Raw genomic sequence first — 26,272 nt, 5'->3', positions numbered from 1 at the left:
CTCATTCCAAATACAGAAGAGAGCACTGTTTATGTATTTACTCCGTTTATAACCCCTTCAACGCTCATGACAAGCTCAGCTCGTCATGAACCGCAGGTTTTTTAAAAACTCAGCGCACAGCGGGAAAACGCGTAGCGCGCATGGGGTTAAAGAGCAGTATATCAAAAGAAACCTCATTTTACTTGAAATTTTTAAGCAACAAATTTACATTTCAGGGAGCAAAGGACTCACTTTGACAGCAACGCTGAACACCCAGAGGTACAATGCAAACCAAGGGTGCGTCTGATATTGTCCTCACCGCTCGCTGTTGACCTCCGCAGTTACATTATAAGTAATTACAAATATTGGACCTGAATGCTGAATTCTTACTGAATGCCCACATTTACCAGTGAAAATAAGAGAATTACGTTCCGTCTCCTCACCCACGCACACAAAGCCCTCTACGACCTAGGACCCGAATACCTCAACACGCGCCTGTCCTTCTACACCCCCACCCGCCAACTTCGATCGTCCAATCAGGCCCGCGCCACAATTCCACGCATCCAGAGATCCACCATGGGAGGAAGATCCTTCTCCTACTTAGCAGCCAAGACGTGGAATTCCCTCCCCATCCACCTCCGCCTCACACAGAACCACCTCTCCTTCAGAAAACAACTTAAAACTTGGATATTTGATAAGTAAGCTCCCCCACTCCCTCAAGCGCCTTGAGACCCTCTGGGTGAGTAGTGCGCTATACAAATTTAAACTTGACTTGACTTGCATGCATTCTCTTTCAGAAAGCGGGGGAAGTCACAGGAAGGCACATTCCCTCTTATACCGGTGCTTAATTTGAGAGGGTGGTTGCGGGGGTTCCAACTTCACTCATTTTTGGGGACCAGCACTTACTTTCCCTCATCAGACTGACCCAGAGGAAGAGAGAGAAAAACACAAAAGGAGGCAGAAGAGAAAGATGCAAAAATATTGCAGGGATGAAAAAGAACATTTAAGAGTGAAATAAAGAGGCAGGAATTTCATGATGGGGGAAGAAAGAGGTTCGAGATGGAATGAAGACAAGCAGCCTTGATATTTGGCAACCAGCAGTTATTAGTTCACAAATTAAGCACTGCCCACACATCACCAACAATCTCTGTTATGGGTGGCAGGGCTACTGCCTCCACTGCTGAAGGAAGGCCTTACTCTTCCTTCGCCTGGAGAGTGTATCTCTTGCTGCTCTCTGAGGCATGGTCATTGGAACTTCTTCCCTATAAGGAGCACAAATTGGACCAGTATTGATGAAAACAAATAGAAGACAGTGCCAGGTTATGGGACGGATCTATGAACCAGGTGGGTTAGCTTCCATAGAGTGTAAGAGACATTGAGTGGTCAACTTCGAAGCTGGGGAACCGGGTTCGATTCTCGGCGGCGGCGCTCAACATCCTGTGATTCTGGGCAAATCCCTTAATCTCCCCGTGCCTAACACAGTGAATGTGTCTATCTGCAATGCAACTGCTGCTCATGTAAAGCACTCTGATACCTTCAGGTCTAAAACTTCCCCCCAAAAATTACCTTTTCAAACTAACCTCTAGCCAAGTCAGCATTAAAATGTCTATAGTAGTCGCCAAAGAAGGCAAGGAAGTAGGTGCGCACTGAGAAAGAGGGTTTTAGTACACCCAACCATAAATTAGCAACCACAATGCACTTGACGTTTTCGGAACAAGTATCCGGCTACTGTGTGTCATGAGAGATCACAGCTGGGACACCCTGCCTATGTTGTTACAAGACACCCCAGATTACAATTAATCTGGTTTCATAGCTACAGCATCCTCCCTCAGTTGTTATGACAAAACCTCAGATTACAATAGAGTTAAACCCATATAGTTCAATGGTCCACTTACATACTGGGCAAGTTGGCCTGAGGAGTTTTAACCTGTGTTGCATTCAATGCAAAATACCTTCCATTTAACAGAACATATTCCATGCTCAAGCCAGAGGTGGGACCCAGAAATACCAGCTGCTGGAGGGGGGAACCTATAGGTAGGTATGGTGCCACTGATTTTTATTTGAGATCACAGCTTTAAGTAGGCCGGGTCCCTTCGGGTCTCAGACCCGGCAGTGATCTAAAATGGACATTAAAATGGTTCCCTTTCGGGCCCTGAATTCATGCCCTTAACATTTCATGCAAATTACTGATCCATTTCTGAACAATGGGTGTAAAAAAACGACGGTAATCCACGTCGTTCCTGCTTATGTTTCACATTGCTTTACTTAATCTTGCATTCCCTATGAGCCTTTGCTTTACCAGGATGTTGGTTACACATTTTTTTTCTTCAGGCACCATATTACTATTATCTAGTACATAATCTGAACTGAGTGCAATCCAGGTGTTTTTAACGGGGCACATTGAGTTGTGGCTGTAGGAAGTGCTTGTTTCTCAGTGCCTGGCAGGGGTATCAAAGCGTGCAGAATATGTGGTCATCCAATCCTTGCCCTCTCTGCAAAGCAACAGCAATGGTCATGTATGCCAGTCGCAGTTGTGATTCAATGCAAATGTGTCGGGCTGATTGGCACTCTACACAAGTTATAACGTATATGTTAAGCCACACACTTACTTATACAGGCCCTACCCCTTTCAGGGACCACCCTACTTAATTCATCTCACATTAAGCCCTGCTTGAGACCCATTCACACCGACCCAGCCTCAATGAATTCTCGGGTCTGCAAGCTGCCATGTTCAAAACTGCTGAAAACAGCAGTATTTGCCTTTCCTGCAGATACCATAGAGCCTAGAATTCTGTGTGTGCGCTATTCATACCAGAGGGAAGTAGCTGAGGCCTTAATGTGAAGTGGAAGGGAAATATTTCAGGGGCTTCATATGGGGAAGCAAACAAGTGAAGCAGTTAGGAGTGCAAGAACGGCTTACAGTAAATCAACAGAAAAAACACAATAAATGCTTGTACATTTGGTAGTTTCTGCAACCTTCTAGAAATTTTCCGAGCAAGACTTGGGGTTCTCCAATATCGAGGTGACTGGGGCAATTAAGTTAAGAGCGAGTCCTTGCCGTGGCGGCGCCAGTTGTGCCGAAACCCAAGGTTGACTAGTCTTGACTTTATCTCTTGCCTATTTCTTCCATCAATCCACCCTTCCTGTCTCTTCTTCTCACTCTTGCAGATTTTTTTTTATCCATGCCTCTCCTATCTTTCTCCTCCTTTCTCCCTTTTTCGTTCTAGCTCTGGGTCCAGTGTTTAATTTGAGCCGGTGGTTCCCGGTGCTCAGCACCAGCAGTAAATCATCAACACTGGTGCTTTTCATGAGCTCCAGTTAGGGCCACATTCACATTCATTTATGGTAGGCACGGGGAGATTTAGTGATTTGCCCAGAATCACATGATGTTGAGCCGGCACTGAGACTCGAGCCCGATTCCCCAACTCCAAAGTCAGCAGCTCTGGCCATTTAGCCACATCCTCTCCCCACTTTCATGGTTAGTAGTCGACTGGGTTTTAGGCGGCACAAACAAGAGAAATGGGATGGTGCAAGCTGACTCTTGACGAGAGTCCCGGCACAATTATTATTATTTTTTTTTACAAATTAACCACTGTTGATGATGATGTGTCAGAACCAAAAATGGGTGCCGTTGCCCACCACCTGCAGCCACCGGCAAAAGCTGCTCTACGACTGCAACCCTCCTGCATCTACAGTGAGCAGTTCTCCAGGACCAGGGATGTGCTGTCCATGAGCTTTCATAGGTGTCCACCTAACGTCTCCTTTCACCAAATGCGAGCAGATGCTAAAAAGGAGTTTTTTTAATGTGCTCTAATGACACCATAGCTCTGGGGTGTCATTAGCTCTTCTTTGATTGATTGTGCTTTATTACTCACATTATTGTGTTTTATAATTTTGAGACCATCAAACCTTCCTGTTGGCCCTTCTTTGTCATCGGTTCATTGTGCTCTCACTGTTCTCTGTTTTGTATATTCCGTGCTGCTCAGATACTATGTGGCGAGGGAAACCAGCTCAAGCGCTTCTGAGATGCCCTCTAAGCGCTTTTCACGATCGCTTCACAAATGCGGCTTCTAATTGCTGAACATGGGAAGAAATCACAGAGCAAAATAAAAAGATTCAAATATATTTTGGCTTTTTGTACACATTCGAAGGTGCTGCACCACGGGGTACATTCAGCACAAGGGCATGACCTCTGCACCCTACAAGGAGAGCAAAATGTTTATGTAAAATAATGCATATGTAGTGATATGACTAACACAATGAACAGTGCACTCCATATAATTTTATGGTAAATAACTTTTACCTCCTTTACCCTGGTTTGCCTAATTTATTTCATTTTATTTATTTTCATGTCAGCCTATTTCCTCAACAAATATTGTACCAATACTTCAAAATATACGTAAAGTGCAATTTGGTTCTGCCAGGAGGAGTGATTGTTCTCTCACCTCATGCTGTTGGCCTGCATAGTATTGTAGGAAGGACTATTTTACATCCCAAAGGTATACTGTATAATTGAAATTTTTATTGTTGCCTGAAATTGCTGGACGCACAAGGACGTTCACATGCTTTTAAACCCATAAGTTATTTTTAAACACAGCACCTCCCACCAAAGTCCGCGCCAGGTGCAGCTGCACTGGTTGTACCGCCCCAAACCCGGCCCTGACTTGGCAGATCTATTAACATTGCCAGTGCTTGTTTGTTTTCTTTTCTATAAGAGCAGGCATTTTTATGTTTGAGCTAAGAATCAAACTGCATGCCAGATCCAGTGACTTTGCCAAGGGTTGTTATTTGTGGAGCACTTGTACCGCTGGATTGCCAGCCAATGCTGAGCACTGAGGAAAGGCAAAGGTTGAGCGAAGGAGGTGGGGCGGCTGGGATCCACCAATGAGTAGCTCAGAAACCCAAGAACCACAAGCAGACCTTGAACAGGTGGGTCTCCAATGACCTCTGAGCGCCATATGGTTGAGTTCATGTTGAAGGGGAAGTAGAAATGCTTTCCAGAGGGCGGAGCCTTGTAGTACACGGTCCACCCACCCAAGAGATTAGTGCCTCGGACACCATATTTGATGTCTACTATGTTCTGCTTTGCAAAACTATGAACATTCACAGCCAGGACAGCTCAACAGGTGAATGCATCTGCTGCAAACAAGCATACACAAAAGATAGACCACAGGTTTGCATCACAGTAAGACCATATCAGCATTACATACTTTTAAAGTCATTAGTAATAGTAATATCTGGTAATTAATAGAATGCGGCTATTAATATTTTGTTTCTTACAGTTTTATATGGCGCGAACTCACCCTGAAGATATCAAAGTGCTTTACTTGTGCACCAGTTGCATTACAGGACACATTCATTTTTGTTAGCCACAGGAAGATAAAAAGATTTGCCCGGAATCACAGGATATTGATCGGCCCTGACGAGACTCGAACCCGGTTCCCCATCTTCGAGGTCGACCGCTCTAGCCGTTAGGCTACATCCTCACCCATTAATAATAATAATAATCATCATCATCATCCACTGCCATATTACAGCTTTGTGGGTTTGCTTTCAATTAATACCTTGTTTGATCTCTTATGTGACACATCAGCAGGGATGTTAAGACACTGTCATCCTTCCTGACAAAACTAGTGACCATGTAATCGCCTGTTCAGTTTAATGCTGGGATGCTACCAAAAAAACACCATAAAACAAGTGCTTAATTTGTACCAGTGTTCGGGTGGTGGCAACACGTTGGGATTTACTTTTCATCACTAGACTTCGACCCAGAGCAAGAGAGAGAGGCAGAACATGGGTGGGAGGAAGAGAAAGATAGAAAAACAGTAACAACTGGAGACAGGGGAGGTAAAAAGAACCTGAAAGAGTAAGATAAAGAGACAGGAAGTGAGGAATTGGGGAAAGAGGCATGAGATAGAATCGAACTAGGTTGCCTGGTGTTCAGCAAACCATTCACTCGGAAGGGCCAAAGGTAAAGGGACTCTTAAGAAAACCTTTTGCCTCCTTCACTTCTTTTCTTTTTTTAACTAATACAGCACTGCACACAGAGTAACTCAACACAAAACATCCTCGGCACTGATGAGCAAATGTACTTCCTAAATCCAAACGAGCACTGGCAAAGCCAATAAATAGGACACTGGCTGTAAGCTTTCTGTGATTTGTCAATGCTTGTTTTGTTATGGTTTTTCCAGACTGTTATTTTGAGGGAAACCAGGCTCTTGTTGATTTTTTTAAATGGCTAAATGTAACATATTTTGGTCTGAAAAAGCAGCCATTGCTGCTGCAGGAGCCTCTGGGATTTAAAAGAACTACTTTGTGTGTGGATGTGCTTCTTGTGCAAGGACAGAATGCAGTGACTCGCAGTAAAGACGGCCAATGGCTGAAGTGGGCTGTCCCACTGCCCCATAAAGCATACTATGTTAGGCGGAAGAAAAATGTGAATGACACAAAAGGCCAGTCGATAAAGAGGGCTGGCAGAAAGCACCTATAAGTAAATGTATAATGCATACAGTTCTAACAGAGTCAAAAGGTCTTGGCTAACATTAGATCCAAAAAACTGTTCTCACGTTCGGTTCATGATAGCAGCCATTTCAGCACAAATTAGTTACTGTCCACCACATAACATGAAGGATATGTCAGCAGATTATACCCACTTCAAAATGGGAGAATGATTGACAGGGCAACATTGTCTGTGGGCGTGTCTTTTCTGAATCCATTCAGCCGTCTATAATTAGAGAGCCCAGACCATAAAACAGTGTAAGTGAGAGAGAACAGTAAAGTAATACTTATATTACGTCTGGGATAGAAACTGGATTCCTTCAAATGCCCACTAATGGCACTTTACTTTCATCCTGGGCACATGTTCAGGAAAAACTGCTCAGCAGACCAAGGTCATGGACTGTAGTCTTCTTGTTGCATTTCACTGCAAGTGTAACGCAGGTGACAGGGCTTCCTACTTCAGCTCCAGGCCGGGGCCGGGCAGTAAATGTAGGCAGTACACAAAGGAGGGGAATCCTCACAACTGATGAACTCCTAACATTTCAAGAGGTCAAATTAACTGGTCTCAATATATATCAAAGTGGAAAGGGATCTGAACGTTGCTACAAAAAGCCCAGTGCTGCAAGGCTTGTTTGTTTTAGGACGTGGAAGGCATTTGAACAAAACCAATTTAAATACAAAATAATAATTGCATTTAACAATCGCACAGGTGTAGGTAGCAGCCAATTACTCTTGGCAGTGAAACAAATGTCCATTCCCATGACAGTGCCAGAACCGTGGTGAGGGAACTGCAACAGACGCTGTGATTTTCACACAATTAGAATTCCGTGAGCCTTCAGCAGGGAAACATCCTTTACCTCGCAGTCACAACGGCGACTTGCCTTTACAACGCAGTCACTACCCCGACTGCGACGTTACCACGCGTTACATTACCACACGAGTCATAACTGTGACTTGCTTTAGGGGGTGTGTTGCTCGACTGACGCTGGATCCTTTGGTCCAACACCTTCCCTACTGTTGTGTAGACTTCAGTTGAAACAGTCATTTATACTATTCCAAAGTCCAGCGCCGCATAAAGCAAGTCGTTGTAATGACTTGCGTGGTAAAGTAACATGTGGTATTTTCGGAGTCGAGGTAGTGACTGCGTTGTAAAGGCATGCGGGGTATATGCATGCCAGGTTCCATCTTGCAACCTATTCAGCAACTTCTGTAAAATATACTTCCGAATAAAACCTGTATATCTAACAGCTGAATCATTCAGGTACGTCATGCCAACATGATGGGAGAGCACATGGATTTTTTACAATAACTTTTTTTTTTACTATTTACAATTTTTCTGAATATTTTATACTACTTAAAAGTATATAGAACACCTGCCTTGAGATCACACATGACTGATTATTTAAACTGTCCTGGCCTAGTTGCAAGAACAAATATCATATGACGTAGGCTAGAATTGAATACTCAGTCAAAATGATTACAAACTATGCAAAATAAAAATTGATTTCACAAAGGTCACGGTGGAGACTGGTATTATGCTTTTGGCTGCAGCTTTTTAAACAATAATTCTGACAAGCCAGATTTCAACTAAAGTGATTCATCATCTTATATTCATGTTAATAGACAGATAATTCCCCAAACAAGGCAGGCGCAGTCCAAAGCAGTTCATGGTCCATAACTGCTCAGAATCAAACAGAAGTTTGTTTATTGGTTCAAACCTGCTGCTAGTCCAAAATGGATATCGGTCTTAAACTGTTGGTATAATCCAAAACAGATAAGAGTCAAAACTCTTGATTGACCAGAAAAGTTAACGGTCTAAAACTGTTGAAATCCAAAACAATGTAACGGTCCAAAACTGTTTCTCGTCTAAAACAGTTAACAATCTGAAACTTTTGGTGGACCAAACCAGTGTATATAGCCCTAATCATTTTGCTAACAATGTTTGTTTCATCAACTTATTACAAATGCATTCTCTGAGAGTGATTAATCAATCAGTATTCTCTTTTGGCTGATGTGCCCCAGCCGGGGCAGTTTCTTTTACTTCTGTAGGGCTAGAGTAATAGTAAAAGGTGCATGTTGAAAACTTCCGTACCAATGCTTGTGACAGACTATGGCTGAGGTTTGAACTTCTCGTATAAGATGGCAGAGTCGATTTCTCAAAGACTCCAAACAACCATAGCTACAAATGCAATTTGGGAGAGGGGCTGGGCTGATTTCCAAACATAATGAATAAGTCTCATCACGGTGAAAGTCCTTTCTGTAGCAAGCATTGGTCTTGCCTTTAGGACCTATTAGCTTTGCCAATGTTTTTTAACACAGTGCACAGTATTTGGGATGCTGTTCAACATGGCTAAAGAATTAAAAAAAAGGCCTTTGAAGCGGCCACTCGTGTAATTTTGTAGGCGCTCGCACCATGAGTGCATGCACCTAAAACCAAGCATTTGCAATGCATTAGATCTCGCATTTGCGAGAGTTTATGCTATTTGCATTGTAAATGACAATGCCTTTTCTTTATCTGTTTTGATAATTAACGCACAAATAAAAGGCATTGTCATTTACAATGCCAATAGCTCAAACCCTTGTAAATGCGAGACCTATTTCATTTCAAAGAAGCAACCGCCATTGTACCAGGCTGCTTGGAAAGTGAAAGCACACATGGCGCGCTGAACGTTGCAGGAAAGCATTTCCTGCCTGCAGTAGGAGAAACTCTTTAAAGAAAATCGTGCTTACAGACTATATATCTTTATTTTGTCTTAGGTTCAGGTCTTAGGGCTGCCCCTGTTGTTGGTAATTACAGACTAAATAAGACATACCCTGTAATAACAGAAGTAATGGGGCCAGTCCTCATAGGAGGCTACAAATGAAGACATGGTAGTACCAAGGAGGGACTAACAAGCCTATTAACGAATCAGAAGCCAGCATTTACAAAGGACAATGACACAAGCCAATTAAAAATATGGGAGGAGAGTGGGTGGAGCTTCAAGTCCATACTCGAATACAACATGCCTCTGAGAGAAGCGCAAGCGTTGCCCAAGCACAACCTAAAAATATGTGGGTGCTTGTTTTCAGTTTAGCAACTGATCCAAGTTGGATCAGTAACAAAAATGAAAACATTTCCTAAAATGTGGTGTATGGAAGCAACCCGGGGGAGGGAGGGATAAACACGGTGTTGACGCAAAACATGGCACTGAAGGGGGACAGAAGCAACACAGAGTGCACGTGTGGTGGGAGGAAAAAAACTGACGAGAGAGCAACATGGAGTGATTGAGGGATAAGCACATGCACAAGCAGGCAATGGGGGACTACGAGGGTGAGGACGAGAAGCAACGGGAGAGAAAGGAGGATGTGGGTAGGGAAAGGAATACAGAGGGTGGAGGGAGGAAGGAGAAGCAATGGGCAAGAAAGCAACATGGAGTGAACGGGGAGAAGCACATGGGTGAAAGAGCAATGGAGGGAGTACAGGAGGGCAAGCGCAACATGGAGAGGGTGGGGAGACGCACACAGACAAGAGAGCAACACTGAGCGCGGTGGGAGAGAAGTACATGATGGAGACAGCTGGATAAAACATGCATGTTTATGGAGTGCTTACCCGAAAATAAAAAAGTAGTGCTTGAAAAGAACACACTGGAGGCACAGAAGCACGCCAATCAAAAGTGCTGGTGAAGAGGCAATGCTCCATAGTCGAGACAAACACAAGACTGACACGATGGGACATGAATAAGAAGCAGGCGAATGAATATGACCCGAAATCCAACCAATTTTAAGTAGCGGGTGCGCTCTAAACCCTGTATGTTCTTCTAATCAACATTTACCTGTAATCTTGCGATTCTGTTCAAGTGGCTGATAGAAATTCCCTTTAGATTCCCAGTTTCAAACAATAACGAGCATAACTTCAACTGTACATACTTAGAAAATGTTTTACATCAAATCATGTATGAAGCCAGTAAATGTCCCTGGACCCAGTCATGAAGTTACATCTGCAGATTGTATGTTCCCTCAAGCGATGCTGGAGGTGGGGAGAACGGGCAGGGTCGGACTGGCTACCGGGCGTTTTGGTGTGCTGCGGAGCTGGGGGCTGATTTAGTTGATGAATTTGTTTTGCTTTGTTTATTTCGAAACACACGCAGGTACCCATCAACGAAATCAGCCCCCACCACAGTGAAATTAGCCCCCAGCTCGGCAGCACACCAAAACGCCCGGTAGCCAGTCCAGCCCTGAGAACTGGGAACTGTACCTTTTTTTTGCCCACTGATACCTATATATAGATATTGAGGGCAGGTGGGAAAGACCATTAGGTTACCCATTGCCCTGCTTGCTGCAAGACCACATCCTCTCAATCGACCCAAATGTCCTGGATCTTACACTAGAAGTCCTTGCCCTTGGCGGAGGATCAGCGAGCAGACAGCTTGACAGCACATCTTAGGGCAGAGCAGAAAAATAGTACAGCACAAAATGTCATCTAAAAACAATGTCATGTATATTGTTGACTTAAATGTCCATGCCCTATTCGGATGGCGACTTAAAGAAGCCGCCATCTTAGAGCAGTTATGTTTGATATTGATGCACAAAATCTGGAGGCTGAAGCTAAGACCACCAACAACTTCCATTTGTCTGTTACATGTTGAGTACCTCAAAGCAGACCTCAGCCAACTCCGCCTTTCAACGTGTGCCTCCAAGCGACGAATGGCCTCCTCCAATGCCGACAACACAAAACTGAATTTTCAAAATGGGGCAGAGCTAGCTCTGCTAATTAGCTTGTTTGGTTCAGCTGTTCGTGGAGTCACCATTGACGGCTTCATAACGAGAATCAAACGCGTTGGCTGTTGTTGACTTGCAAGTTGTGTTCCCCGGCTCTCCCGCTCTTTCTCTGGGCTGCTTGAAAGTGGTGCCCAAAGGCTGCAACCTGAGGTTTGAGTCTGGCCTTGCGTTGGAACCCCAAAAAGGTTCCAACAGAAACTCCTGCATAAGCTGCCAACTTTCTTGCTACTTCCGAGACACAAAACAAAGGTGCCTGCATTTGTTGTGTGCAAAAAAAAAATCCTACACCCACCAGATACATAAATATGGCTATGTGGTCTTAACTGCTAGTAAGAGCGAGATTGTGCTATAAAATGAAAGAGTGCAGAATTATGCGACATCATCACATTAGCCCTACAATTCCTTACTGTGAGATCACAATATTTAGTTCCAACCGTCCTGGTTTCCATGTTCTTACCTTTCCTCCACTTCACCCAGTCGTGATGTGAGATGACCTTGTAGGCGCAAAAGGCGCTAGACGGTAGCAACGTCACAAGGCGTGCAGGCGCTGCACGTATCACCGCATCTCAACAGGCCACCCCAGCCAAAACTCAGCCTAGCTTGCTACTGCTGATCAGGCAGGCACGGTGCAACCAAACCAGGCCAGTGCTCCAGTATTCGCACCGTGGAAACCTTAGTATCAAATCAAATGTGACAAGAAGAACGGAGAAGAATGTTGAACTGATAATATCACATCATGCAGCAATATTGTTGAAACATTACAGTAATCGGCTCCAGCCCGGGGTTCGATGTGTGTGGTTTGGTAAATAAAAAACAGAAGGGACTGACCAATAAAATTGCTCTGTGCTTGCACTGAAGTCTGCCTCGTTCACCTTCCTCAGTGAGGCAGAGAACCTTTCAAGCTTCCCCGAGCGTGCCTTACACATCAGACAAGTGTGGAGAGGTTGTGGCCTAACGGCCAGAGTTGTCGACTTTGAAGCTGGGAAACTAAGTTCGAACCCTCGCCATCGGCTCAAAATCCTGCCTGGGATTCTGATCAAATCACGTACTCCCCCCTGTGCGTTCCAAAAATGAATGTGCCCTTGTGTTACTTACCTGGTGCGCATCATGTAAAGCGCTTCGATTTCTTCGCGCTATATATATATAAAAAATAAAAAATGGAGTGCAGTTTTTCACACCCCAACCATTCTGCATTCTCAGCAATTTCCCGCTAAGATACTGCATAGGGAGGGCGATCGGCTTTACCCAGTACCAGTAAATCCATATACAGAGTCCCAGACAGGACTGAACGGCGGTGTGACCGGGTTGCACGCGACCTTGAAGAGGCGAATTTACTCTCCAAAATATGGGACCTACTGGAAATAAGTAGTTTGAAAACATAATTATACTCTCTGGGCAATACATGGCACATATGATCTGGTGGTGTGATTAGTTCATATGTAACCAGGAGACCAAGGTTCACATTCGGCCATCCACACTTTACTACACTGTGTGATCCTCGGCAAATGAATTATATCTGGTGATCTCATATTGCTCCATTGCCAGGTGCGAGATGGCCAGTGAGCCTCGCCTATATCAGGTCGCCTTGCACTGAAGGCCTTGGGGGTAACTTTTTGTCATCATGAATCCACGCCCACAAGAACCGAAGTGAAAAAGCAATGAATGACCTGTCAGGGGGAACCTTTCTCTCACACACACACCCCTCCCCCCCTCTCTCTCGCAAAAAGTGGGCTCCTTAGATGCAGTCTCACGTGCACACAGCTCACCACCCCAGATTCATTCCCTGCCTTCTATGATTCATAATCGCAAAACGACTACAACTACCAGAATGCAGTTGGGTTGTTGGCTTTAGAACCTGCGCACCTTGGTTGTTGGCACTTGATAAAACAAATCGGGTTACCCTGCCCAAATCGTCCTATCTTCCTGGGCCTCCAATTGCAAAAAGTCAACAGTCCATTAAAAAGCTACTGTTTGGTGTTCTGTCCGAATTAAACTACACTAATGTGCTGTGTACAGTACCTAATGTTTAAGATATCCTTGTTATTTTAAAAAAGGTAGTCTTCAAAGCGCCCTGTGCTTCCAGGCACTATTTCGGCATAACATCAAATGGCAATAATAAATGCATACAAAGCAAATTAGCCACGCCGGACTACGGCCAATGTGAGATCGCCGACTCATGTACACCAGTATAAAGTATTACATAAGATATCAAAGTGCTGTCTGCATATAGCGCCAAGAGGCGGAACGGCGAGCGCTGAGCTTCACTAAACACCCGGTGAACTCGGAACAAATGTTGAAATGATGTATACATTGAGCAGTCCAGACCCCCGTCCATACTCACTCCAGTGCGTGGCGCGCCCTCGCTCGCGCGCTTGGCAGCCTCTGGCAGGTATGCGTGAGCAGTCGACGCACCGAGGCTCGCCCCGTCCCCTCTCACAGCCCCGGCCCCTGGCACTGCCCCCCTCGCCGTGTGTGGGCAGGCGAGCCAGTTCAGGTGCTGCTCAAGCAGCCATAAAATTGCGATCCCCTTCATTCAGCACGATTACTTAATTTAATCAAGTTACAGCGGAGCCCCCACCAGGTAGGCGGTGAGACTGGCCTATTGTGTGTGTGGGGGAAAAAAGAGCCCCGCTAATGTGATTGCGAAATAAATAGATGGCACTTCAAAGCAGATTAAAAGAGAAATTTCAAAAAATGGCAAACTATACGTAATCCTAAAGAGGAACACGAACAATATTTATTCGTATTTTTGTTTAAATTAATACTTATATTAAATATATGAACACTAGAAATATAAAGTGAATATTTACAAAAAATGAAAAAATTACACATATTAAAACAGAATCAGTAGTACAGAGCTTCCAATTAAAAACATATAATTTAATGTCAAATTTATTTTAGGTAAATCGCGAAAAAGAAAGCTGCACTAGAGTACTACACACACACAGCATTTTTAATGTGTTTTTCGGTAGGTTTACGAACCACTACTGATATCTAGGCAACACAAGAACAGGCAAATAATTACAAATGTAAAAAAAAAAAAAAAATTTACTAAAAGGTGTAGGTAAAATAATGTAAACATGCGACATTACGTTTCCATCCTTCGGCCTCTATTACAATATAAACTGCAAACGGCACAAGCAACACATATTTTATACCCAGATAAAGGTTACGTTCCACTCACAACACCGGCATGCAAAACGCATAATGCAAAAAGAAAAAAGCTGAGCCTGGAAACTGTAAAAACACGCACTGATTTACAGTTTTTCTTCGGAATTAGTAGATTTGCAGACACCAGCTCTGCGTTCCTCTAAAACAACGCACTCGTCATGTGAAGTATTTAACTGTGATGTGCACACAGCCGGGGGTGAGCTTTAGCCGAAAGGTAAACACGCCGGAGTGAATGAGCCGAAAGGAAAACACGTCAGAGTGCGGGGTGTTCGCCTTACCTGGTGCGCACCTCGTGGGACTCGGGTAAAGGCGCCTCTCCTTGGCTTCGCAGCGCTGGCCTGGACGCTCGCCGTTCTCACGCGCTGCTCAGGAGCTCTCGGGCCGCCGCCTGCTCGGTGTCCGGTTTCTCGGGAACTGAAGGGCCCTTCTTCCCCTCTCCCCCGACGGGCGGCTCATCTCTCCGCGCCGCCGCCCCCTCCCCAGACGCGCGCTCCCGCGGCCCGGGGACTGGAGGTCATTCATTATGGGAGGCAACAGCTGGGAGGCGGACCTCCCAAAACTTCCTGCAATTATCGGCCAGGGAGATGAGAGGGAGATAGGCCGGGCACCGGGAGGGGACGCTTTGTTCCAGGGGGTCGGCTTCTGCCCTATCGCTTTCCAAGGTAGCCTTGGGTTTTTACGCGGTCCCACTGATTTTTTTCCCATCAAGGTCCTTATTCATCCCCAGCCCCAAAGATAAGTAGTGGAGCAAAATAGGGCTGCTGAGGTCTGGAGGGGTCTGCGGCCCTCGGGTCTCGGTCGTGACCGGCACAGCTCAGGCTTTCATCCTCCCTGGGCTAATTTAACGAGCAGCCATTTCAAGCGCCTAGTAAAATGTGATCATACAAGCGTTCTGAGCGCTGTGCTTTATTTAACGCAAGCGCTGTAAAAACAGCATGTGATTGGAGACATGGGTTTTTAAGTGAACACTATAGAAGCTCACCATACAGCGCTATAACACAGGTAACACTTCTACCTCACGTTACACTGGTGTAATAGAGGTCACACCGCTACCTCAAAATACACTGCTGTAATAGAGGTCACACCGCTACCTAAAAATACACTGCTGCATTGAAGGTCACACCGCTACCTCAAAATGCACTGCCGCAATGGAGGTCACACCGCTACCTAAAAATACACTGCTGTAATAGAGGTCACACCGATACCTCAAAATACACAGCTGTAATAGAGGTCACACCGCTACCTCAAAATACACTGCCGCAATAGAGGTCACACCGCTACCTCAAAATACACGGTTATAATACAGATCATACTGCTACCTCAAGACGCACTACTGTAATACTGGTAACACTGCCACCTCACTATACACTGCTGTAATACAGGTCACACTGCGACCTCACCATACACACTAGTACACCAAGTTACACTGCTGTAATACTGGTAACACTGCTACCGTACATTACACTGCTGCTGTAATACAGGCCACACTGCAACCCCACAATACACTGTTATTATTCAGGTCACAATGCTACCTCAAAACACACTGCTGTAATACAAGTAACACTTCTGCCTCAGATTATACAGCTGTAATATAGGTCAAACTGCTACCTCAAAATACACTGTTACAATACAGGTCACTGCGCTTCTTCACAATAAATCGTTATAATACAGGTCACACTGTTACCTCAAGATACACTGCTGTAATACTGGTAATACTGCTACCTCACATCACACTGTAATTATACAAGTCTCACTGCTACCTCACAATACACTGCTATAATACAGGTCACACTACCTCACAATACAATACTGTAATGGAGGTAAGACTGCTACCTCACAATACACTGTTATAATAGAGTCCACAGGGCTGCTGCACAAAACACTGGAATAATAACGTCACACTCCTACCTCACAATACAATGCATCAATGTAGAGCACGCTGCTGTTTCGCGATAGACAGTAATGACACAGGCCGCTCCGCTACCTCACAATACACCGCTCAATAATAAACATAGCGCTGCTGTAGGCTGCCATAGCACAGGCTGCACTGCTACCTCACAATACCCCCCTAAATAATTAAGATAGCGCTGCTATAGGCTGCCATAGCACAGGCCGTACTGCTACCTCACAATACACCACTCAATAATAAAGATAGCGGTGCTAAAGACTGCCATAGCACAGGCCGCGCTGCTACTTCACAATACACTGCTTAATATTAAAGATAGCGCTGTTGTAGGTTGCCATAGTACAGGCCGTACTGCTACCTCACAATACACCGCTCAATAATAAACATAGCGCTGCTGTAGGCTGCCATAGCACAGGCCGTACTGCTACCTCACAATACACCACTCAATAATAAAGATAGCGGTGCTAAAGACTGCCATAGCACAGGCCGCGCTGCTACCTCACAATACACTGCCTAATATTAAAGATAGCGCTGTTGTAGGTTGCCATAGCACATGCCGCACTGCTTCCTCCCAATACACAGCTTAATAATGAAGCTAGCAAAGCTGCAGGCTGCCATAGCACAGTCCACACTTTACCTCATAATACACTGCTTAATAATAAACATAGCGCTGCTATAGGCTGCCATAGCAAAGGCCTCACTCTACCTCATAATACCCTCCTTAATAATAAAGATAGCACTGCTATAGGCTGCCATAGCAAAGGCCTCACTCTACCTCATAATAATAAAGATAGCGCTGCTATAGCACTGCTGCTATAGCACAGGCCGCACTGCTACCTCACAATACACCACTTAATAATAAAGATAGCGCTGCTGTAGGTTGCCGTAGCACACTCCGCCCTGGTACCTCACAATACACTGATCAATAATAAAGATAGCGCTGTTATAGGCTACCATAGCACATGCCTCCCTCTACCTTACAATACACCACTTAATAATAAAGATAGCGCTGCTATAGGCTGCCATAGCACAGGCCGCTCCGCTACCTCACAATACACCACGTAATAATAAAGATAGCGCTTCTATAGGCTGCAATAGCACAGGCCGCTCTGCTACCTTAAAATACACCGCTCTATAATAAAGATAGCGCTGCTATAGGCTGCCATTGCACAGGCCGCACTGCTACCTCGCAATACACCACCTAACAATAAAGATAGCGCTGCTATAGGCTGCCATAGCACAGGCCACGCTGCTACCTCACAATACACCACCTAACAATAAAGATAGCGCTTCTATAGGCTGCAATAGCACAGGCCGCTCTGCTACCTTAAAATACACCGCTCTATAATAAAGATAGCGCTGCTATAGGCTACCATAGCACATGCCTCCCTCTACCTTACAATACACCACCTAACAATAAAGATAGCGCTGCTATAGGCTGCCATAGCACAGGCAGCGCTGCTACCTCACAATACACCACCTAACAATAAAGATAGCGCTTCTATAGGCTGCAATAGCACAGGCCGCTCTGCTACCTTAAAATACACCGCTCTATAATAAAGATAGCGCTGCTATAGGCTGCCATTGCACAGGCCGCACTGCTACCTCGCAATACACCACCTAACAATAAAGATAGCGCTGCTATAGGCTGCCATAGCACAGGCCGCGCTGCTACCTCACAATACACCACCTAACAATAAAGATAGCGCTGCTGTCTGACAATAGGCTGCCATAGCACAGGCCGCGCTGCTATCATAAGCCATGGAGAACTATCTTGCCTTGCACTATTATAATACAAGAAGCACTGCTGTCTCTCAATGCACTGGTATAACTAAGGTCACTGGTATTATGCAATCCCGTGACCACTGCATATTCCACATAATATAGACCTGCTGCACTAGCCACATAATTCAACATCTGCTGCATAATTTGCAGATTTCAGCAACAAATCATTTCTAGCTTAAATAGATGAAAAGTTACTAAAAATGCTGCCAGACATTTTGCAGCACAGTGGCAGGCCCTTTGCACCCATTAACTGGTCACTTTTCGGGTGCTATTTGGTGTGAGCTGGTATTAAGCTGACACCAATAAGGTAAGCCTTTTGCTCAGACACTGTTAACAGTACCTTACCACAATGATGGAAGCACTGTACACGTGGTACCAGGTGACACAGTGCTAGAATATATGTGTTGCAGTTATCATAACACAATACATTGCTTTAACAAAATCGCCACTGTTATATTGCAATACACTGCCGTTCGACTCGAGGCCCAGTGAGTTGCGATGTGCTGCTATAAAACATTCAGCACTGCTATCTCGCGATACTTTGTTATAATAGTTATGTCGGGATACACTGTTGTGATACAAGTAACACTGCTATTCTACTATAAAACAGGCATCACTATATCTCGCTGTACCATGTTTATTCCATAGGTAATACTACTCTCTAGCGATACATACGGCTGCTATATCGCGATGAACTGCTCTAATACCGGCGACACTGCTATCCCATGATACACTGCCACAATACATCCTCTGCTAAGAAGTGAAGTTGTCTTGGAGCATGAATTATGGTGAAGATGATCAAATATGGTTCTTCACCTCACCTGAATAGGGCCCAACCTCTCCTCCGGTGGCAGCTTCTACTTAACGGGATGGTGGAGTGGCGGGAATGAAAAAGAAATTCTCTTACTTGCAGGCCGGCCACCGCCTCTTGGTCCTTTTTGGTGGACTCCTGGAAGCAGGAAGCTCACAGGCTCCCCTAGTCAATCACGGCGCTACTATCACCAGTATGACCGCAGCGTTGTGATCGGTTTTTAGAGCCATGGGTCAGAACTCAGACAGGGACTGGGGGTCTGTGCACGTTCTCCACCCAGGCTGTGCAATGCAGCCGCGTGGAGAACTTGCTAAGTGCGGAAGACTGTTCGGCCGGCTTAAGACGGCCGGCAAAACCGTCATGCGCACTTAGGGAGTGCCCAATCCTCCTCCTCTGGCCAGCACAGCCCCGCCCGCACCGAAGCCAGTAGGGAAAAACAAAATGATAATAACATTGTGTTATTATCATTAAAAAATGTCCTTTTTGAAATGCTTACAGAGCAGTAGGGCGATGCTCCACCGCCTTAGCGGAGGAGCCACCACTGCCCTTCTCCACACATTTGAGCAGCATTATATTTTACCTGTCCATGCTCTACAGTTCACGAAAGGTAAAACACAGCTCCAGGCAAAAATATGCAATGAATTAATACCTAAATGAAGAAGAGATGCACAGTTGGCTCTCAGACCCCAGGCTCTCCGACGGACGCACTGAGCCTTTGTTGGCACTGCACTGAACTTTATCCGCATTGCTTTTCTGTGTCTCCGCTTGGCTATCCATGCTCTTATGTCCTGGAGCAGGTGCCCACCTTCTCTGTAACAAGAGCTCGTTCTGCTCAATGAAAATCATCCTGAACCACTAATATTATTGATATTGTATTAGTGACCACATCAAACAGGAATACAATAGCGGCCGTCCATGCAAGATTGTTAGCAGAGGTCCCCTCTGAACCGGCCAGGGTTCCCAGCAGTAATGCAAGAAAGGTTTTGTCTATGTTCAGTGTCGCTACATGGGTAAAAGAAGCCATAGCAGCACTGCCCCTGGCACCAAGGTAATAATATATGTAATATGTCTCCCAAAGGCCACACATTTATCACTCAAATATCAGTTTAGAATTTATTTTGGGAATTCAACCATTTGTATCCAAACATCAGCTTATGTATCCTGAAAATGTTCACTTTTCATCTCGAAAATCCACTGTTCGATTTTGGTACACATATATTAATTCAACCAAGCAAAAGCTTCTATATGAGTAGGGGGGTCTGCACACAGCAGAGATACTGGAGAGCCACCATGAGCTCACACGCTACTCGTTGGAGAAGCCTGTACCGGAGTGATGTCACACATTTAATAAATACACATATCTCATGACAGAGCGCAATAGCAATGACAATAAAGCCATCTCAAGATGCACTGCTAGGCCAGGCAGGACCAGAGCTACATTAAGGCAGCCGCAGGAGTGTGCCACCACAAGGGGCATCGGTTTGCTACAAGAGCGCCTAAATGCACCCGGCTCTTTAGGGAGTGGTGCACCAAAATGGCAGACTCCCTGGCACTGATGAAAATTCTACTGCTGGATAGTACTTTAGATGTAGTGCTTATACACTGCTATCATGCATGTTGTTCTGATATATCCCAATGAACTCCTAAAATAAATGAAGTTCTGCTCCAACTGTATATTTTTCTTTACCACCCAGAAGTTTAGCGATGGGCGTGTTTTGACAACTGAGTTATTACACCACATCAGAAATAGACTGTAATAGCACAATGCAGGGGAGTTGTGTATTGGAAATGCTGTCTGTGATCATAAAATATGCTCAAAGGTAGAAAATGATACAAATTTTGCAGCAAAAAAAAGGCAAATCATGCGGCACATTTTCTAAAAGTATTTAGTCTTTATTTAATCTTTTAAAAAGTTGGTAACACTGTCTTGGTATTGGATACATCTTATTAGAACCTGTTTAAAACCACCCAAATATTGCAATAAGCTACAGCAAAGTGACCAGGCAAACTATGCAAAGGACCTTCCACTGTGCAGCAACACATGTTGCTGCATTTTTCGTAACTTTTGAACCGTTTGGGCTTGAAACAATTTTTTTGTTAAAATCTGCAGATCCGACAGATGATGGATTATGTGACAAACGCATAACTTCAGTTGCCTTGATTATAGCACTTGTTAAGGGCCTCTCCCTCTATCACTCCAAGCCGCTCAGGTGACTGGGCCTTAATACAGCAAGTATAGCCCTTGGTAGCAGGCTATAGTGCTACATTGTTTCATGGTATACAAACAGTAAGCATAACATGTGGCTCTACTGTAAAACGAATTGGAAAATAACAGAGCATTTAGCATTATTCTAAATGTACCCATCCTTCCCCCCTATAGATATCATGAATTAGGGTGACAGGGATGCCAGCAGAGCAGAAGGGTTAAGTCTGTTTTATAATGGCGAGTAATATTGACTGTTCTCTGTTTCAAAGGAGGTCACAACGTTAATAGATACAGTAATAGACACAAAGGGAAATTAAAAGATTTGCACAGGATCACACATTTTGCTGAAGGTTTACTACTTAGGTCTCCATTTTCCTCAGCAAGCATGTTTAGGCGCCTCAGTTTACTTGACATCTCATCCTTGCAGTAAAATGATAAGCACCTTCTTCAGCAGAGGAAAATGAACAGCTGATTAAAAAGCAAACGCCTCCATATGGCCAATGGGTAGGTTTGGAGATCAGACACCGGCAGGGAGACGATGAACACATGAAATCTGAGATGCACAGAATAGGTGTTTCACAGACACTTCTCTGAATCATCCACCCACCTACAAAACCTGCAGCATAATTATGGGTATGACTCCTGGTATTATGATATTTATATTTTTAAAATTTCCGTCTGTATTAATCCAGATTTATTTTTGGCTCATCCGATCGGAATACATCCACATAGAGTTTGTGTTTTATGAAGCGGCGATGTTGCAGCGAGAACACTACCACATTTATTTACCCTATAAATGTACAATCAAAGATGGATGGTTGTTTGGTTTTAACCACTATCAGCTCAATATATAATAAAACAATACATTTATCTGTAAAGAACAATGCAATAAAAATACACAACCACATCAGAAGCTAGTTAAAGAAATGTCTTGCCTTTTTAAGTCCCCATCATGTGAATCTACCTATTTATTGGGAATGGCGGTATGTGGAGTCACTCATAAGAAGCCCTTCTTTCTATAGATTACCATTTTTTAAACAAAATAAGAAGAAACTCAACATTTTGATTTCTATCCGTGTTTATCAATGTAAAACAGTAAAAAACTGAAACCAAAGAGCCTTCATTATATTACAATTATGATCTAGTTGCTCTGGCAAGCTAAAAGTGTCACAGAAACGTAAGAATCAATGTTAATCCTAACAGAAGTACAGATACTCCTAAAGCTGAAAATAATGAACTTCCAGGAACGTTTTCACGGTTGTGTACCCTTCAAGTGCTCTGGAAGAATAAGAAATGTGCGGCTGTTGTTTTTGCTTCATTGTAGTCAGTTTTTTTGAGCATATTGTTTAGCTTATTTTTTGGAATATTTTTGAGAGTGTGCTTGTTTTTTCTAATTTCCTTTTTGACTCTTACTTTTCCACATGTTTTGTTTGTAATCCTTTTTGGAAGCAGGATGGAGCTGTTAGCTCACATATCTTTCCTTCCAGACAAATACTTTGTGCGTGGGCTGCATTTTTGGCTTGGTTCTTTTATGTCTGGATTGCCACTGCGATTGCTTCTTTTTGACTACCGTTCATCACTTTATTTATCTGCAATTCGAGTTTATATTTATTTCTTTGTTGAGGAATCTTACCATGGCCCAGCGGTACCATGCAGTCACTTCAGAGTAAAACTGCATCCTGTGAAGGGAAGGAAAAACAGGACTTCCAAAATCCAACTGGATGTGATGGTTTAACCTCTGGATACCCGAACCTCTGCACTTGCTTTCTCAGCCGCTCTATCCAAGGTCAGGCAGACTAATTCTATTTTTATGACCTTTCTGCAGTGAAGAATGTTTTATTCTGTTTTTGAACTGGGGTTCAACTTAATGGCTGGCACCAATGTTTTTGCAACTCGAAGGTTCTTGGAGGTAAGGGAATGGGTGTAGACCGACTGAACTACCCTGGCTGGTGTATAATGGGATGTTGTATATAAAGTTGACTTTCAGAGGCCAGGAATGGCAAACTCATGTTTCCGTTTTGTACAATTTGGAAGGAAACAAAACAAAATGGCGGCTTCCTTCTGTATGGGAGATTGTTCCATTGGAACTGTGATGCGAAGGGTGCTCTAAATCAATATTGAAGTTTTAATATAGACCCGAGCAATATTGAATAATAATAAATTATCAATATATGTAGATATGGATTTAAGACTAGGGAATTCATACGTCCATATATGTGGATACTGAGATATGTTGGTAGTCGATTTTGGGGCGGGGGGGTTGGAGAGGATGTAGCCTTACAGATAGAGCGGTCGACTTTGAAGCTGGGGAACTGGGTTTGAGTCTCGGCAACGACGCTCAACATCCTGTGATTCTGGGCAAATCACGTAATCTCCCCGTGCCTAACAAAAATGAATGTGTCCATCTGTAACGAAACTGGTGCTCATGTAAAGCGCTCTGTTACCTGATTTCTCGGGTCTAGTTCACGCTATATAAAACTCAACACAAAAAGAAATGTGTGCTGGTTGATCCTATTGTCCACTGTATTGAAACATACAACCATTTATTTCCCTTGGCATTATATAGAAACGGTTATATCTGCTTCGCAGAGCAGTAGAAGACTATAAGTAACATTACTATTATAGTCATCATGACTATTATAGTCATCATGATATAAATAGTAACATGACTGCTACTAGCATGTGATCCTATTTTATAACTTGCTACATTTATTATCTGAATCCAAGTTCTTGAATTTCATGATATAAACACAAGGTTAAATTACCATGCACAGTTTGATTACTTGATGTGAATGTTAAAGGGTCTTTATTTTAAAGCCACCAGCAGACACCATTACCATCAGTACCGGATTAAACCCTGTGGGGAGCCGTAGACAGTCGAAATTTCGGGGACCTCCTCGCAAATCATTTTCTAATATGTTTTAAATTTAACCAACCAACAATTTTAATAAACCAATTTTGTTACATGAAATGAAACACTAACAATTATTAATTAAAAAATTAATTGAAAACAGTTTAAGAAACCCTGAGTGTAATTTTCTTTGACGATCAAATCAATATTATTTTGATCTGTTTTGCGGGGCCAATAAAAGGAGTGGGGCCCATAGGCCCGTGCCTACTTTGCCTATTTGGTAACAGGGGTGGCCGGCATAGGTAAGTGAGGTGGGGCAGTGGGGCTGGGCTGGAAGCTGCGGGGGAAGTAGACATACTACGGAACAGGTATTATTTGTTTATTAAATTATACCTATTCGGTCGCCTGTCTACATCCCCCCTTCCCACCCCACCCCACCCCGCCCCGCCCCGTCGCACCGCAATAACCTGTGCCGGCCACCACTGTTTGGTAATCCAGAACTGATTACTGTCAGAATTAGAACATTTTCCAGGCCCCTAGGCTCAGAGGCAAAAGTTGCCACAGGTGGTTGTTAGTTAGAAATACCCTAGTGGTAAAGATTCGTGCGAAGCGGGTTCCCCGGCACTGCAGTTATGACTGCAAGTGTGAGAGTGTGGGGGTTAAAGGTGTGGAGTAAGATTACTAGTTATAGTTACTTTCATACCGCTACCGCCATCATGCGCTCACTTCTAAATCTCCTGAAAGCCTTGCTACCAGATGTGGAGGTTGACAGTGGGGAGACAGCGAAGTGGAGGCAGGTCCACTTTTGCAGGAACCGGTGATTGGGAAGCCCCCCATAAGCGGGATAACTAGGCCTCGCTTTCAGAGGCCCACCCTAGATTAATATTGGGTATAAAATTCCTTGTGTTTTTGTACTACAGAATGAATTCCATACTTATGTAATGTACAAGAGAGTTATGTGAGGCAGGCATTTATTAAACACACTATATCTAAGGCCTTGCTAAAATTCGTGCAATTTTCTTTGTGGAAGGCAAGGAGACAACCCGAAATTATGCAAAAATTATGCAAAATACGGTTTCAGCATTTTGCGCTATTGTTTCAATTGAAATGAGTCCTTGCTTTAATTTTTGGTGCAACAACGCATTTCACCCTCAAAAAATAGTGCAATATTTTGCATGACCGAAACAACAGCCGCTCATGTCTGATTCGTTTGCATTCTTCCCGCGCTCCCACAATAGGATACTATTGCTAGACCACCTCCAGTACGGATTAATTCAAACAATTCAATTCATGCAACTATTCGGTACTAAATTGTTTTCTCAGGTGACAGCCAGTATCAAAATGAGTCACTAAAATAATAACATTATTACAAAATGAAAAAAAAATTCTACAACTCACGATCAAGCGAAATATAAGTCCAAAAAGGCAAAGTAAAGTTTAGAGTAAAAAAAAAAACAACATTAGAAATTATGTACCTATGCTAAAGTTAAAAATTAGCAAGATTAAACTGAAGACAACTATTTAATACATGAGTGCTCTCTATCCAGAAATGTGCAGGAGTACACGAGAGAGGAGTACAGTCGCATAGGGTCTTCCAATAATATGTAATGTGTACATTACTGATGCTTCGAAGTAGTAAACCTAGGTCTGGATATATAGTTGCCTTACAATTGTTTTTAGCCGGAAGCATCACCTTCCTGACCGAGACCCTTCTTTACAGTTACCCACCGGATATCCTTCATCAGTGAAGCAGCATTAGGCACCAGCAGTCAGCAATACAGGGAGAGAGCAGGTGGTTCACTCACAATAGGCACTATAATTCCTGATTTGTTCTGACTACCAAGCATCTATCGACAGCCAATCACATCGCCGGTGCACATAATCCCATAATTCTTTCTCACCCAATCCAATGTTAAATCTGCCTTCTCGTACAGCGGTGGGGTACAAATGCCGAGGAGATTTCAGGAGCTTCTTCAACTGGTTCAAAGGAAGAAATGGACCCAGTGAAATTAGAAAGGCTTCCATCTTTCATTTAGGTCAGACCATGCCCATTTTTAAAAACCAAATATTTTAAACTTGAATAACTTTTTTTCAAACCAAACTCATTATTGGCATCTATAGGGCTCAGATGTTCTCTGAACAGCAGGAGTAGTAAAGAGAAAGTCCATTATGGTTAAAAATATGGTGAAAAGATCAGGAGAGTACATGCAGTAGAGACAACAGCTGGCTTTCCCATTTATTAAATTAAATCTACAGTGTCAGTCAAGTAGGGTGCCGCTGGCCCAATTCTTCTTCTGTTTGACATGC

General features: G+C 43.8%; 1 protein-coding gene across 2 annotated transcripts in view; it reads right to left on the bottom strand.

The window, feature by feature from the left end:
- The window catches only part of EYA2 (EYA transcriptional coactivator and phosphatase 2), a 284,272-nt gene that overhangs the window by 193,444 nt on the left and 64,556 nt on the right, over nt 1-26,272 (bottom strand). The window contains exon 1 of one of the 2 annotated variants that reach the window (XM_086932598.1): nt 14,685-14,815. The exons of the other annotated variant lie outside the window; for it this stretch is intronic. The gene's annotated coding sequence lies outside the window, so the exon portion shown is untranslated. Of the gene's footprint in view, nt 1-14,684; nt 14,816-26,272 lie in introns of those variants that run through there. 2 annotated transcript variants of the gene reach the window in all.

Source organism: Lissotriton vulgaris, chromosome 7 (genome assembly GCF_964263255.1).
Source record: "Lissotriton vulgaris chromosome 7, aLisVul1.2, whole genome shotgun sequence".
In the NCBI taxonomy this organism is placed as follows: Eukaryota; Metazoa; Chordata; class Amphibia; order Caudata; family Salamandridae; genus Lissotriton; species Lissotriton vulgaris.
The sequence above is the reverse complement of the archived record's forward strand: the minus strand, read 5'-3'. Positions and strand labels throughout refer to the sequence as shown.